Source organism: Natator depressus, chromosome 9, assembly GCF_965152275.1.
Source record: "Natator depressus isolate rNatDep1 chromosome 9, rNatDep2.hap1, whole genome shotgun sequence".
Taxonomy (NCBI): Eukaryota; Metazoa; Chordata; order Testudines; family Cheloniidae; genus Natator; species Natator depressus.
In genome coordinates this window covers 94127487-94142381 of record NC_134242.1, presented here as the reverse complement: position 1 = coordinate 94142381, position 14895 = coordinate 94127487, and the positions used below count along the sequence as shown (strand labels likewise).

Below are 14895 nucleotides of genomic sequence, written 5' to 3'. Positions count from 1 at the left end.
GTTTTACACCTAGTTCAAAACAAAAATTGAGTTTATCACCATGAATTCAGGTTGCAGAAATCTCAGAAAAGATGCCCATGTAAAATGGAAAAAAACTTATCACAAAGGCTGCATATTTCTCCTTCTTCAACACAAACAAGCATTCTAATTCTTCTATGTCCCTTGCTGCATATCTTTTAAAATGCCCGATAATGCGCTTGTTGTTTTCCTACATGCCATTAAACATTTCATTAGCACGTTTTGTTTGCTTGTTTGTTTTGTGGCTGTGAGATTTGTTTTGCAAGTATCTTACTCTTCATCTCATACTTGCTGTCTCTTATTTTCCCATCAAGCCCACTCTAACTCTCTGTCTCAAAGACACTTCCAAGTGGCAGGTTTTGGCTGAATCCGAGCACTTTCCCAGCTCCAACTACCCTCTGTCAGTCTCAGTGATCATTGTACACATATAACTAGGCTTGGAAGGATTAGCTTTTTATTGGTAAATGTTGATTTCACCGTACACATACAAACTGCCGGAAAAATATTCCCATTGATAATAGTCAAAATTTACAAAGTAGGAAAAATGCTTCTTGAGCACGTATTAGAATTTGATTCAAGGATATTTGTTTTGTATATTTTGGCATGTGATGTTGACAATTTTTGTTTTAACAGTTAACTTTTTAATCTCAATGCCTGCTGCCATCAAATAATTATTGTTTGATCCTCCCCATTATCTGACCTCCCATGATTTCTGACAGCTGTGAAAATTTAATTAAATAAAAGATAAAAATGCTTAAAAATAAACATCATCTATTGAAATGATAAAAAAATAAAGATTGAATTCTGTCAAGCCTATCTATCACACATCCTGTAAGGTGCTCGCCACCCTCAGCTCCTATAGAAAACAGTGGGGCTTGTGGATGTTCAGCATCTTGCAGGTTTGAGCCCACAACAGTATTTCACTTTTTCTTTTACTGAAAACGGTCCCAGCATTCCTGAACTTTGGGGAAATTCAGATCTAGATCCAGATTTGTGTGTGATGCACTATAACAGGAATGAATCAAACCTCAGGTCAAGCACACCTGAATGTCAGGAGAGTTTGATGTCAGTCCAGATCTTACCCCTATGGTTCCAGCCTCTCTCTCTTTCTGGCTGTTGCAAACTACTTGCTTTGACTGTTCATTATCCATGCAGAATGATCAGTCACTAAAGTTACATGGTGATTTTCCAGTTCTCTGACTAGGAGACTGGAATTTTTACAGACAGGAAGAAGGAAATCAAAGTTTGAAGATGGTGACACAGGAACGTCAAATGCAAACACATATAGAGGAGCGGTCACAAGATTTTCCCATGATGTGAACACTCTTGTTAAAAAAACCCCACACTTATACAAATGCTGGTGAAAAAAATCAATATTTGGATGTTATGACTACTGGGGAAGTGAAACTGTGGGTTTTATTCAAATGATTTTTTGCCAGTACCTCTTTTGACATCTTCAGTTTTGTCTTGAGGACACTTGAAAGGGCTACCTTTTGAAAAAGGATCCATTTAGCACTTTTGAACATCATCAAGCAGGTAGTTAGAGGCTCTAGTGCTCAGACTTGTGTTCTCAGGCCATTTTTGAGGGGAGGTACCAGACATAAGAACCAAAAGAAAGGTGTGGCCTCTTTAGCTGTTTGAAAATTTACTCATTAATTTCTCTGCTGCGTTAGTCTTCTAGAAAATATCATTATGTAACAGCAGAATGTTTCTTTAAGCAATGGTTTTGTTACACCCTACATCTACTGCTGAGGAGAGCTGCATGATTTTTAGCATCTTTATTATATTTTGTCTGTTTATTTTTGGTAGGTTCACCTTCCGTTGTGAGTCTACCAAGCCCTGATCTTGTGGAAAGGACAGCAAGCTCATGAACTGAAGCTTGCAAGCTTTGACGGTCTTATTTGCCCAAATTTGCAGCTCTGTGAAACAGTTGGCTACAGTGCTACATTTCATATGTGCGGCTGTTATGATCCATTTCAGTGCCTATGGGGATCTCAACAAGCTTTTTGAAAAGATTAATGACTTAGCTGTGTTTTTTATGATAGCATTTCTAAAGAAAAGCATGCATACCTAATAAGGTTATTTCTACAAACTGAGATTTGAATTGCTCACTATAAAAGACAAATAGATAGACTTTGACTGCAAAGCATATAAGGGGTTGGTTCCCATTTTTTGCCTTCTGTAGCTCAATTTTGCATGAGAAAAGAAAATTAAATGAGACCCAATTCAAGGGTGAAGCAACAGAAAAGCATGAATGGAAAGAATATTCTACTCTAGAATTTTTGACATATGTTGCATAAATATTTTATTGGAATATTATATATTATATTATATTTTATATTATATATAATCTTATATTTGGAATGAATATTAACATGACAATAAAGAGTGGTAATTTAAAACAACCTTTGCATTTTTATATGATTCCTTCAAAATCTCATCTGAATGGAATAAATAGACTCATTCAAACAGTAAGTTGTTTGTCTCTCTCATGATATGACTACTAGTTAACACATAAGGGTAATGTGTGATGTTCTGCAACAACATTAAGTATGTTGTGGTGCAAGTAGTCAAGCAAAGTTTTTAAACCATCAAACACTTGCGTTGTGCTCCTTGGTAAACATAACTCCAATATCTGTCAAATAAGCAATGATCAGCTGACACACAATAACTAAGCTTGAGCTAAATGTGCTTGACATCTGCTCGGATTCCAAAATGTTACTCTGTGTGGCTCACTGTCAGTTCTTTATGCGCCACATAATTATGTAACAGTTGATTGGCTGCATAGATAGGAAAGTCCTCTGTGATTTCTTTCCTTTAAACAATTTTTTTTTCAACTTTAGACTTCGGGCAATTGTATCATTTGGGCAGTTTAATTTGTAGCTTCTGGCATTTTTTCCCCCTGAACAAATAATTCAGATTTAACCCTGCAGGATCAATTGACAAATCTGAAACCATAAAAAATCCTAAATTAGAACACTGGAAACTGAATGTAAAGAAAGCTTGAAAGCAGAAATTCTATTTTCAAAGGTAGTGCCATGTAGTGGCTAGTGATTGGACAATCATTTCAGACTCCACGGTCACCCAAAAGAGTTCAGAGCAGGAGTGTTGGAACAATTTTTATAGTGGGGCTGCTGCTGGTGGAAAGAATGTATTTGGCGTTATTACTGTTTCAAGCTAGGGGGTGCAGTAGCACCCCTAGTTCCAGCCCCCCTGTCTCAGAGCTAGATATGCTAATGCAGATCTCTGTTCTCTTAGACTATTGTGAGTTGGAAAGAACATCAGCACTGCAGATACACTAGGGAAAAAAATTACTCTCTCCTAGTGATATCTATTACAGATCAGAACAAACAAACAGCTTTGCAACAGCTGTTTTCACCAGACGGCCAATTTTACTTTGTCTCACAACCATTTTTATCACCTTATTCTGGCTGTCTACAATATGAAATGAAGGAGTGATAGTATTACTGGAAGAGTCTTAGGTTGAGCAGACTAGATATGCCTGGGATATATTTCAGAAGAAAGTTGTCTAGCTCTAATGCTATATGTCTGTTGTGTGTAACACTGATAGAAACATTGGAGATTCATCAATGCAATGGTGGTGGTGGTGGTGTTGGGGAGGGAAAGAAATGGTTGCAGAGTAGCTGCGGATGATGCATACCACTTGTTGCACATGCTGTCCAAATCCTAGCCGAGACAACCTGACAGATGATAAACACATTAGCTGCAATTCACAGATGTCTGCCTGGAGCAAGCAGCGCGGAGCTGTGGAATCCTGTTCACTTCTGGACCTACTCTATTCAAAGGACTGAAAACATCTGGAGTACAATGCTGTTTGCTAGGGGCATGCCTCTGCAAGGATCAGAGAGGTGTTTATGTGGAAAATAATGGCTGCAATGACAGTGAAAACACCAAACACTCAGCACCAGACACTCAGCCCTTGCTGAATTGATTTACGTCATTCCATGAATACCAGGAGGGACGTGGGATACTGCTATGAGACACAGAGAGCCATAGTCCTAGTGTTGAGTCTCTAGGCGACTCCCCTATATAATACAGTTGTCAATTGCTTTCTAGGTTGCTGGGTATTATATCCTGAGAGCTCATTGGCTGCTGGGGAGCCTGTATGTGAATAGCTGACTGTGGTGTAACTCTGACCTAGTCGGGTATAGAATAGACCTCACTTTCTCTTTCTCCCATGTAAAAGAGTGAAGCCTTACAATGTAGAAGTCTCTCTTCCTGAGCCCTCCACCTGGTTGTGGGGGCGTGAGTTGCTCTTTGGAATTCCCTCTAACGAGCAAAGGACTGGCGATGAAGGACCAGTGTTTTCAATCGTTAATAAAGATCATTGGGTTTGTGTTACAATGTCATACGGAAACCAAACCTGTGAGTCCCAGGCTGACAGTCTGCAATGCAATGCACACACAAAACTTGGTGTCCAGGTGCCTGGCCCTAAGAACCAAGGGGAGCACATGGGTTGACACAGCAAGATGAAGGTGTCCCAGATGCAGAAAACAGGAAATGGGAATTTCTTTGCCCTTCCAAAACTTTTATTGCTGAGCCAGGTGGATTGTGAACCCAAGCCAGCTAGTTTCTCTAGCCATTTGTAGTAAGATGCAGTTCTCCATGACCCTTGTCTTGGCCAATCCTGCCCACAAATCCTATGGACAGTTGAGGTCTGAGGGGCTTGGTGGCAAATCTGTCTCTGCTTATATGCAGAAAGGGCTTTGTAAGCTGCATTGTTGTAGCCAGATATTTATTTCAGTCTGTCGGTGCTCGCTCTCTATTCGCCAGGATACAGTGTGTTTTTGTAATGAGTAGCATAAAAAACTCTTTCTTACAAGACCCTTCTATGTACTTCTTCACCCGATGCAGATGAAGTATAAGCAGGAAAATGTGTGCATTGGACACTGAGAGGAGGTTGAGCACTCTTTTGCTTGCTTCTACCTTTGCTTGCGCCCATTTGAAACTAGCCTAAATTTGTTGGCTTCAAAGGAGTTAATCCTGATTTTAAGCCAGCGTCAGTGAATCAGGCCCCCAAAAGACTTTACAAAACCAAATGCACAGTTGATTTGGATCCATTTAACTAAAACCTGTCGAAGTTTGGGGAACTGAAATAAAGGGTTCTGGTTTTGACCCTTCTGTACCAGAGCTGTATCGTTTATCTTTCCGAAATATGTTTCTTGTTTATTTTACAGATCATCTGAAAATATGCCTTCTGCTGCTGCTGCCTCTTAAAGGTTAGTTGCATGTTTCAACCACCCTTTGTGTTGCCATGGTGATAGGTGCAGTACAAAGGGAGGGACTACATTTGAGTCACATAAGTCTCTTTTCCTTTTGCAGGTGCACTTTGTGCCCGCAAAACGTGTGCCCATGAAATGAACTCTGGGCACCCTTCTAAGTGCTTGCCCCTCTGCCTGAAAGTCCAGACACTCAGATCTGCACCCACAATTCATTCTGTGGGGAGCAAAACAAATGTGGGGGCAAATTTTGCAGGCACAAATTGCACATGCAAAAGATGCATACACAAGAAAATAGAAACCCCATCCCTCTCTCCCGCAGAACATAACTGGGTTGTGCTCTGATGAGGAGGAAGGGGAGGGAAGAATATACAGGCATAGGGTCATTCTCATGGGAAGCTGAACATTATTGTTGTAATAAGAGTGAAACAGTCATTTCTCCTGCTGCCTCCTTAATAGGCAGGGATGTCCTGTCTGTGCAGAGATCTTCCCAATCTGGATTCCTTCTTTGGCTCTGACTTCCCAACAGATCACCCAAAGAAGGACTATAGACCCCCGATCATGGTTATGGGCTCAGTAATTTCTTAACTTTACTATTCCTTTACTACTACTTCCCCCGCCCGCCCGGAAAAACTGTCCTCCCCATATCCATTAGTACTTCATTCTAATGTTCACCCTCCTATAGGTTTCACAGGGCAATGGGATATAGACATTGATTGTATTTATCCTTACAGTTAATAAGACTTCTACAGGATAAGACTTCTTATCCCTTTCGTGATAAACATGCCTAACCATGCATTCCTCTTGTGCTGATACCGGGCAATATGACCACTCTCTTTCATGTGGTTTATTTATGGCTTGTGCAATTTTGGACACTTTTAATACCTCTTGTACTGTAAGTGGATTATCTGATTCCAACTCCTCCACTTCAAACATTCGCTCTTTCTTATTTAGGGTCATCTTCATATTTTTACATTAATCATTTTCAACGGTCATTTCCACGCTGCTAGTTTTTGCAGACCTACTTCTAAATTCTCAGAGCATGATTCAACCCAGCATTATTCCAGTTTTACACTGGTGTAATTACATTGTTTTAACTGAAGTTATACCCCCCATGTTACTGGAGCAATGCACTGTTGAATCAGGCTGTGAAGTGTAATGCTCACAGTTCAAGTATAGGTAAATATTTCATTGTAATATTTATTATAAAAACTAGCTTTCTGTTTTGTACTAAAACCATCATTTTCAAAGTTGTATGGCTAAAGTTAGACACCTTAATCCATATTTAGGCATCTGGTCCCTGTTTAAGCAAAGTACTCAAGCACAGGCTTGCCTTTAAGTACTCTACCACCCAAAATTATTTAAAAATAGAACAACTAGGAAATTAATACACAAAAATATTGTTTTACAGCAGCTAGGGTTGCCACATGTACACTAAATGCCTGGCTCAAAACTGCAAAAGCAGGGAAAGAAAAATTAAGCTCCCTAATAGTATAAACCCTCTTCACCTCTACCCACAAGCACACATCTAACCATTACCACAACTATGGCACACCACAGACTATTCCCTGCAACCTTAATTCTGTGCCACCCCGTACCAGATTATTTTTTCACAACTCTTTCAATTGTGTGGAGAGGTGTAGTAGTTTAGTAGTTGTGTTGGTAGAGAAGCTTGGAGAAAGACTGTGTTTATAAGGGCAGTTAAAGAAGGTGCTGGAAGGGTGGCATCTCTGGGGAGGGCAGAGTTAATGTTGTGTGGTTGTGGTGGTGGGAAGGTGCATGCCTGTGAATGAAGGAGATGGAGGTTTGTCATGGTAAGTGGTTTAACTTTTCATGTCGTGTTTTTGTGAGTTTGTGTCAGTTATGTTATATGTGTAGCCACCCTAACATCTTCATCACATGGTTTTTGTTTGTTAATTATTAGCATTAGTTATTCATTTCACATCACCACAGTATAATGAGACTATGTTCCAAAGACTATGTAGTGTGCAGATGAAACAACTGGGGAGCTTCCACCGGTTACAGGATAAAACAATGGAAACTGGTTCAAAAACATGGGGGGAAATATTTCTGGTAACTAAATCAGTGCGAAAAGAATATCATCTGGGCTGCATGTGTGACATATGGAAAAGAAATTAAAATGAAGCAGATTGGGAAAATACAGTTGTCAAGGTTCCTTCCCCACTCTGAACTCTAGGGTACAGATGTGGGGACCTGCATGAAAAACCCCCTAAGCTTATTTTTACCAGCTTAGGTTAAAACTTCCCCAAGGTACAAACTATTTTACCTTTTGTCCCTGGACTTTATTGCTGCCACTACCAAGCGTCTAACAAATATAACAGGGAAAGAGCCCGCTTGGAAACGTCTTTCACCCCAAAATCCCCCAAAACCCTACACCCCCTTTCCTGGGGCTTGATAAAAATCCTTACCAATTTGCATAGGTGAACACAGACCCAAACCCTTGGAACTTAAGAACAATGAAAAAGCAATCAGGTTCTTAAAGGAAGAATTTTAATTGAAGAAAAAGTAAAAGAATCACCTCTGTAAAATCAGGATGGTAAATACCTTACAGGGTAATCAGATTCAAAACATAGAGAATCCCTCTAGGCAAAACCTTAAGTTACAAAAAGACACAAAAACAGGAATATACATTCCATTCAGCACAACTTATTTTATCAGCCATTTAAACAAAACAGAATTTAATGCATATCTAACTAAATTGCTTATTAACCCTTTACAGGAGTTCTGACCTGCATTCCTGCTCTGGTCCTGGCAAAAGCCACACACACAGACAGAGAGAACCCTTTGTTTCCCCCCCGCCTCCAGCTTTGAAAGTATCTTGTCTCCTCATTGGTCATTTTGGTCAGGTGCCAGCGAGGTTATCTTTAGCTTTATCTTAACCTTTTACAGGTGAAAGGGTTTTTTTTTCTCTGACCAGGAGGAATTTAAAGGTGGTTAGCCATCCCTTTATATTTATGACAACAGTCATTTGTACTGTCAACAGGAAATGGGTGTGAGAGAGAGAGAGATTAGCTCCATGATGTGTGAAAATCACAAAATGGAAAATTCGCTTGGAAGTTTTACATGAAGATTTGGTGATGTGGATTAAAGAGTGAATGGTTTGGTGATCAAGACCCTGCACTGGGACTCACCACAGTTGGGTTCAGCTCCCAGGTTTATCACAGTCTTCCTGTGTGACCGTAGGCAAGTCATATAAGATGATATCCTGTCCATATTGAAGTCAATGATAAAAGCTAGAAGTCCTGAAGTCTTTAGAAAGACTGGATGTCTTTCTCAAAGATCTGCTGTAGTGCTAATAGAAGTTATGGGCTTGATGCAGAAATTGTTGGGTGAGATTCTTTGGCTTGTGTTGTTTAGGAGGTCAGGCTAGATAATTGTGAGTAACGTGCGGGTGCTCAGTGGTAAATGTTGATCTGTATGTCAAAATATGTTTTCTGTATAGGATGTCTGAGATGATATGTTGGAACGTCAGGGGGAGTCGATGGTTTCAACAGTTTCCCCCACAGTTACAAGACCAGTGGTTGAAAGACTGAACAGGTCTAACTGTCAAACAACAGAGCAGCTATCACAGGGGCATTCTCTTTAATGGCCTGGCTGGTTGACTGGGAGAAACCAGTCTCAGTCAAAAGGAAGATTTCATACATTGCCTTGTAACAAAAGCCATGGAACAACTGGAACTGGAGACACACAAGGAGGGTGGTATTTTTTAAAAAGGTAGTTTTTGTGAAAGGCAGGAACAGACTCAGAATTCCTCTCTACAAGGTGAACTGGGATTAAACTGGGTCTCCAGAGCTCTTTGGTTTCTTAAAAGACTGTAAATTGAGTCTTGTTTTTTTCCTGTCACTCTAGGGGGAAGTCTGTCTAACATGAATTGTAGTGAAATGTAAGACTGGATGAAACTAACCCTGCATGTAGTCTGTTTGTTGTTTAGAAATCACTTTCTCTGATGTTTTGTTCCATTTGCTAAGGAACAGAATTGTTTTCAGAAGTCTGTTGGCCATTTTGTCACTGGTCACAGGCTGCTAAAGGGAAGAAATGCAGGTGGTAAGTGGGACTTTCATGGTAATTAGCGGTTGGCATAGATGGGGTATTATACACAGATTCCAGTCTACAAGTGGGAGAACTGTGAAATTCCACTCCAAGACATGTAAGGGCATGAGACCACAAGGGAGCACTCAGAGAGATCAGAAAGGGGTTCAGTCAACCGTGTAACTGTGCCGTGATCATAATGGTATCTTCTGCATGAATCTATGAGTCTATGAAAACTCTCAGTGGCTTCAATGGGGCTTAGATGTCACCCTTAATCTCTTTGTGCCTCAGTTATTACTTGTAAAACTGATATAATAATACTTTCTCTCCCTCGCCTTGCATCTGTCTTAACTACTTAGACAGAAGCTGTACAATATGTAGGCAAATTGCCTAACAACTGATCTTGTTTGAGCCCTTTAGGCATTACTATAATAATGATAATAAAAGGTGGAAAATTCCAAATATTTAAAAGTGAGAATTCAATTCATAACCCACTGTTAGCTACCTAGAGGGTCAGCTACCAAACAAGCTTGAAAGTGAACATGTAAATCACTGTTATAATGTTTTAGAGGAATCTGTCTGACACCAAGAGAGTGTAGGAAAACAGCCAAGGAAACCAACAGCTAAGAGAGAACCTAGCTGTGCTTGGGGAGCAGCACTTCTTCATTAGGAAATCAGTCATCTCAGTTTTTCCCACTTTTTAATGGGATTATAAAATGAAAACGTGACCTGTTTTGTGACCTCTCTTCATCTCCTTTCTCTGAATTTCGTTTGTAGATTAACAGCATAGAGGAGATTTGACTTATTTGAAATATTAGCCTTGATAGTCTGTTAATATAATACATTTCCCCTTCTATTGATAATGCCCTTTTTGCTGTTTACTGGCTGGTCATTACAAATCCACAAACAAGGTATTTTAAGAACAGCAGCATCCCAAGCAATGAGAAGATACATTAACTTGTGGATGAGGGATTGTGATGGGGTGTTCATCCCACACCACTCCTGAAGGGGTTAAAATGGCTCAGAAGGGGCTACAGGAAGTGCTGCTCCTGGGGGGTCGTGTTGGCTGGATAAACAGTCCTAATGAAGCCCATTTGGGCAGGAAGAGGAGGGACTTGTATAAAGCCAGGGAAAAGAGAGCAGAAAGGGGTGCTCCAGGAGGAAACAGTTGGCCGCCATTCTCAGGATTGAGACAATGGAGTAGGAAGAAGTCTAGGGAAAACAGTGCTAAGGGTGAGACCACATGGACCTTAGCTCCTGAAGATAAAATCCCTAGGCTGGAATGCATGTAGAGGGTGGGCCTGGGTTCCCCTGCCAGCTATGGGGGAGTGGCACAGACAGGGTGGTGGACTTTGAACACTGCCTGAGGCAGTTCAGTTAGAGGGACTTTGATATCCCAAGCCATGAAGAGGAAGCACTGCAGCTTGTGAAGTGTGAGGGAGGCCACTGAGTGAGAGATTGGGACCAGGGGGTTGAGAAACCGCAAGAGGAGGCATCAAAGCAGTGGTGAGCTAATCCCTAGAAGAACCATAAGGAGGTGTCACAGCAGTGAGTGGAAAGAACATTGTCTCAATTTGGGTGTGTATGGAGTGTGTGTGGGTATGGTTTGGGAATGGAATTTTTAAAAAGAGTGGCAACAAACAAAGAAACTCCATCAGGTTCAACTGTTTGCTAGACTGCAGTAAAATGCTCTGTCCTGCACAATGTGTGCAGCCAGTCAGGCAGGAGTCCTTGCTTCATTGCTTGCAAAACTTTCCATCTCATTCCTTACCCCCAGTGAAATCAATGGGAGTTACCCTGAAAAAAGAAGAGCACAATCAATCAGACCCTTAAAAAAGTAGCTTAACTGGTGACTAAACTGTAACTGCAAATATATTCTGAAACTACCCAATCACATTATCTGCATTTTCAGTTTAATTATGACTGTGATTGTTCCCCAATTCTCCTTATTGTAATAGGTTTAATTAACCTATCTGCTCATGTTCAATTAGATTAAAAATCATCTCAGCCTTGCATCTGAGTATTCTTGGACATGGGACGGGGACTTTCTTAGTGAGACTGCTTAATGTAATGCAATGTTCATTTCAGCATGGTGAAGAGGCTGGATTATCATTTGGGAAAGGCAAAAAAATCTGAGGGCCCGATTCTCATATGGTATGCTGATTTACAGCAGCGCAAAGTGGAGACAATACCACCCTTTTAATTTGTTGACATTTAGTACCCACTTTGCACAAGTATAAATGACTGCACAAGGTGTCAGCCAGTGGAGAATCAGGCCATCAGTCTGTCAGAAGGGGAGGAGCTGTTCATGAAGTTATTGAATCATCCAGTCAGGTATTCTCTCCGAAAGGTGTAAAGACATTTGTTATGAAGCAGCTATTTCCCCCTTTGTTTTTATGTATAGGTAGGCAAAATTCACTGAAACGTCCTGGCTGTGTTGAGCTATTCTGGTAATGTAAAACCTCTCAAACCTATTTTAACCAGCTATTGAAGCTGGGTTTATGGCTGTTTTGCATTGCCAATGCAACACAAACTATGCAGAATGTCCCAGTGAATTTTGCCTGTATATTTTCAAATCCTAATAATATCTTTATTGGTATTAAAACGAGATTCAAAACTGTAACAAAAAAATAACAAATACAACAATGGATAAGCAACGACCAAGCACTTTACAATAACTAATCCTGGACTGCTGCATCATTCCTCTCCGTTATTGTTGTTTATTTGTGTTACTGTAACACTTAGGAACCTTAGTTATGCACCAGGACCCCATTGTGTTAAGCGCTGCACAAACACAGAACAAAAAAACAGTCCCTGTCCCAAAGAGCTTAACATCTAAGCATATGACAAGAGACAATAGTTGGAGACAGAGCAATGGTGGGTACAAGGAAACAATGAGACAATATTGGTCACCATGATAGAAAGCGGTTGCAGTGCACCCAAGCCCTTTTTACCTCAGCTGCTTTGGCCCTCTGGTGGGCTCTCTTCTAGTGACTTGGCCGTCCAGCCAGGTCACTTTAAAGTCTCTCCCCTTTCAGAGCATCGACGTTTTTGTTGGCACCGTGGCAAAGGCAAGTTCTGAGGAGGGATTTGAGGAAGATAATGCCTTCCTCACAATCTCCTATGTTGTTTTCTCACGCTTTCAAGTTTTTGTTCGTAGGAGAGAGACATTTCTCCTATGTTACTGGAAATTTTTCACTTTGGTCTTTACTGTTACAGACTAGATGTCTGTTTGAAGTCGTTTCTGGCTAGTCTATCAGCTACTCTTTTAAAAATAGAATGCAAAAGCTTATCCACATTCTTAGGATCAACCTCTTTGGACAACCAAGGTAAATTGTAGTCCATATTTTAAAAGACTCTATAGCCCTATGGATCTACCCACCCCCCAATAAAAGCTAGGAGACACAGATAGTGTTCACTTAGTCTGAGATGCTTGATTCCATGCTATTTCTGTCTAAGGCATTTCTATGGCCCCATTACCACAGTATCTGAGCGTCTCACAATCTTTAATGTATTTATTTTCACACCATCCCTATGTGGTAGGGAAGTGGTATTATCACCAGCTAGCAGATGGGAAAGTGAGACACAGAGAAGCCAAGTGTGTCCAAGATGACACAAGAAGTCCTTTTTGGAGCAGGAATATCAGATGTGGGTTAAAGTTCTCAAGGGTACATGGGTGCAGGTAAGCTTTCTGTCAAAGGGTGCACTCACCACAGGGGCATCCCCTCGTGGCTGGATGTGGCATAGCAGCTCATTTATTGCCTAGCGCTCCCTTCCAACAACTGCGCTGGCTCTGTGATGGTCTCTGTTCTTGTGACTTGGCCCTCTGGCCAGGTCACTTCAAAGTTTCTCCTCTTCCAGGATGTCAAAGTCCTGCCCAGACAGTGTCCCACAGAACACTGCTGCCTCAATCTGCTGCCTTCTTCCCCTCCAGGCTCAATTTCCATTCCACTCTGCTGGCAGAGCAGAGTCTCCAGGGCTTGTCCCTGGAGTCTCTCAGCCAAACTCAGAAGGAAAATGGAACCCAGAAAAGGCAAGTTCTGCCCCTTCCCTGGGCTTGACCTTCTAATCCATCCTGATCATCCCCAGCTCTATGTTTTTTTGCAGAAAGCTGACTCTCAGGGGTTACCGCCCTGGAATCTCACCCAGTCTGGATCTTCAACTCCAGTCTACTCCTAAGGCCTTTTGCCTGTGGGTTGTCCCTCTCTCAGGCCCACTCCAGGACTTTCCTTCTCCTCTGCTACCCTCTTCTGCCAGGGCCAGGGTTTTAACTCCCTCCTGAAGCTCCACTGCTCTCAAAAGTGAGTGCAAATGCAGAAGTTAGTCCTAGGCCACTTGGAAGATGTGGCCACCTGTGTAGTATTTTCCTTGTTGTTCTTGATAAAGAAATCAATAAAACATGAATATTGACATTTAATTACACATTTGCCTTTAGAAAATAAATTTAAAAATTTACAAGGCTGGAATCTCTGTTTAAAACTATGGAAAAATATGAATAAAAATTAATTACCATCAAAACATGATGATGATAATAAAGGGAAAAGAAGTCCAGTGCCAACCCTAAAGGTAGCATTTGGTTTAGTCATACACATTTACAGATTCTGCTGGGTTTATGGCTAAACAGTCTAATTAAATCCAAAGGATTATGTAGAATAATTAAACTGGCCATACCACTGTCCCTTATTATACGAAAATCACTGAGGCTAGCTATCCAGATTACAAATATATAACCTTGACACCCAACCAGTAGAAATTTGGGAGCTATATTGGAAGAGCCTATGTATAATGTATCCCTCCTCCAATATATTTTGGGATGTGTGTGTGGTGATGACAGGAAGCTGAATAATGGAACTCAACCCATTTTCATCCCTTGATCCATCCCTGGCAGACTCTGATTGCAACTTCCCAGTTTCCAGGTTGATAATTCTCATTGGTAACTGGAACAGCAGCAGCATGCCAGCAGGGGGGAGGGGTATTCAGGAAAGTAGGACTGGACTCCCTCTCTCCACCTCCGGCCAATGTCGGGGTATGGCAGTCCCAGGCTCTAGAAACAGCTTAACATGAGGAGCCTGATAGACCTGTTCCTGTGTCATAGTCCCACCCTCACCCCTAGTTGGGGAGGCAGGCGCCACCCACACAAAAGCTGTTTGTTGGACTGGGGGTCCAGTGCATCTCTTTTTTTGGGCCAACAGGGGCTTCCCTCTGCCCTGGGCCACTGTAAAATCCTTCCTGAAGCTCCACTGATAATGATGAGGAAGTTATTTAGGAGCATTTATGTCATGATGTACTCAGAAACCAGACTGATCATTCGAGAAGTGAAGACTGTTCTTCAAGGGCTGATGAGAAGGGCTACCCATTACTGAAATCTTTTCGTAATCACACATTTCGGTTTTTCTGCTTTGAAATTTTAATCTCCGATCCAGTAAAGCACTTGAGCATAAGCTTACTTTTAAGCACGCGAGTGCCACTGGCTTCAGTGGGAACTTCTGTAAGCAGAGTCAGGATGAGCTCCACCCTGACATCTGGTGGTGAGGTGTGGCAAGTTGTGGAAAAGAACTTCAGGGGCCGATTTCATTTGCATAGGCAC

General features: G+C 41.3%; 1 protein-coding gene across 1 annotated transcript in view; it reads left to right on the top strand.

The window, feature by feature from the left end:
- The window catches only part of LOC141993632 (uncharacterized), a 649213-nt gene that overhangs the window by 81435 nt on the left and 552883 nt on the right, over positions 1 to 14895 (top strand). The window contains exon 2 of the mRNA XM_074963181.1: positions 5217 to 5258. The gene's annotated coding sequence lies outside the window, so the exon portion shown is untranslated. The remainder of the gene's footprint in view (positions 1 to 5216; positions 5259 to 14895) is intronic.